Raw genomic sequence first — 2,370 nt, 5'->3', positions numbered from 1 at the left:
CCAACTTTGGATAAAGTGGTCAAAGAAGACTTCTTGGAGGAGGTGACATGTGAACAGAGGCCTGAAAGAAGTGAAGGAGCCAGCTTTAGGAAGAGTTGGGGTAGAGATGGAGGAAGGTTGAGTAAGCTGCCCCCCTGCAGAGACCCAGAAGTATGAGAGGAATGGGTGAAAGATCAGTATGGCCAGTGTAGTGAGAAACAGTAACACAAAAGCAGGCTGGAGAGGTAGGCAGGGACCAGATGACAGAGGGCCTTATGGGTCATTTTGAGAATTTGGATTTTATATTCTAAGTGATTTGGTGAGCCCTGAAAGATGCTTATTAAATCCAATGTCCATTTAATGAGGTCACAAAAGCTGTGGTAGAGAAGAGAGATTGAAGAAAGGCAAGAATGAAAATAGACCAGTTTGGAGGCAAGAAGCATGAGAAGATGATAACCTGGATTAGATCGTAGGAGTGGAGATAGAAGTATATGTATTTGATATCTATTTGGGAGGTTTAGCTCTTAGGATTTGCTAATGCTTTGGATGAGAGTGGCAAGGGAAAGGGAAGAATCCAGATTAGCTCTTTGGTTTACTGTTTGAGCACGTAGGTAGATTAGTGGTACAAAATGGATCAAATAATATCAAAATGAGGAAGACTGTAGGAGACACAACTGTGTTGTGGCCCTGTAATGTCCGAGGTGCCTATAAAGTACCCAAGTGGATATATCTTTTAAATAGTTGTATATGTAAGTATGGAGTTCAGAAGGGAACTCAGTAAATTTCTGAGATTGTTTGGTATATAAATGATATTTAAATCCATTGAATGGTCCCGTAGGAAGAGAGTGTAGATACAGAAGAAAAAAGAGCAGAGGACAGTTCTGAAATGTGCCAATATTTAGAGGTTGGGAACCCAAGAAACAAAAAAAGGACATGACAAGGAGCAGTAAGTGTGTGAGAAGAAGAACCAGGAGAGTGTGGTATTAAAAAAACTAAAAGAAGATAATTCAAAACAGAGATTGGTCAACTGTATCAAAGGCTTCTGAGAGATAAAATAAGAGAAGGGTAGATAAATGTCTATTGGATGTGGCATCAGAGATTTTGATAACCTTATTAAGGGCAATTTTTGTTATGTGATATGTACAGAAACCAGATTGGAGTGGGTTGAAGAGTGAATGGGAGATGAGAAAGGGGAGACAATAAGTGCCAGCAGCTTAGAGAAGTTTAGCATTGAGGGAGTAAATAGAAATGAGGTAGTAGCTAAAGAGACTAGTGGGGTAGGGAGGGATTTTTTAAAGGCAAATATTAGAACCTATTTGTATGGTAATGGGAAAGATCCAACAAAGATGAGGAGTTCGATGACAGAGGCGAATGAGGATAACTTCATGGGTGAGGTCATGGAGGAGATCTAAGGGACATAAGGAAGCATTGCCATTTGCTAGGAAGAGAGAACATTCTACTGTTGAAAGTGTACCAAAAAAAAAAGGATATAGGTACAAATATATTTACAGGCTTGTTTGTGGGGAATCTACAAGGTACTAATCAAATGATTTATATTTTCTCCTTCAACTATGGGGCAAGATCATCAGCTAAGATTGAGAATGTGTGATATTGAGCACTGGGAAAGCAAGCCTTCTGGTAGACAGAGATGAGCAGGATTTCTGAGTGCTAATCTCAAGTCTGAGATCATGAGTTTCATGTGGAAACACTTAGCTGGGTTGTGTGATTTTCACCAGTGTTGTTACATTAGTGTAATGCACAGAGAAGGCAAATTGTGAGGCTTATCCAGGGTTGAGGTTTTGGCAAGCGAGTATGATGGATCAAGAAAGAGGAAAAGGAGTCTAGGGTATTACAAGTGAGTGATTATCACAAGGGACCATTGTGTCTAAGCTGCACAAAGAAGGAAACAGACAGATGGAGGGTAATGGGTGGTGGAGGTTGAAGGAATGGAGGATTAGATTATGTAAAAATGCAGTAATAAGACTAAGCCAATGAAATGGGAAGTGGTGGTTGGAGAGTAGATGTTTGAAATTGAGATGACAAGGGTACCACCTGTGTAGATGATGACAAAGTCTAGTATGTGACTATGGGAATGTCTGACTGAGGTAAAGTAAAAGGTCATCAGGGATGAGGAGAATGACAAGAATCACAGAAGTGAAGCAAAATAAGAACCAATATCTACCTATAATGGAAGTGCTATTATTATGCAGTTAACAGATAGAAAAATTGAAGTTTACATAGGTTAAGTAACTTGCCTAAAGTCAAGGTGAGTAAATGCCAGTCAACTTTTTCTGACTTCAAAAGTCTTGGTCTTATCCAGTAAGCTTAAGCTGAAGTGTGACCACAAATTCCTTTACTACAAATAAAGACATTGCCTCTTTAACAAAATAA

General features: G+C 39.4%; 1 protein-coding gene across 1 annotated transcript in view; it reads left to right on the top strand.

Moving 5' to 3' along the window:
* VGLL1 (vestigial like family member 1) overlaps window positions 1-2,370 on the top strand; it is a 26,259-nt gene that overhangs the window by 22,275 nt on the left and 1,614 nt on the right. The window lies entirely within an intron of this gene.

This window comes from Myotis davidii, unplaced genomic scaffold (assembly GCF_000327345.1).
Source record: "Myotis davidii unplaced genomic scaffold, ASM32734v1 scaffold1208, whole genome shotgun sequence".
Lineage (NCBI taxonomy): Eukaryota > Metazoa > Chordata > Mammalia > Chiroptera > Vespertilionidae > Myotis > Myotis davidii.
This window is presented reverse-complemented; position numbering and strand designations above follow the sequence as displayed.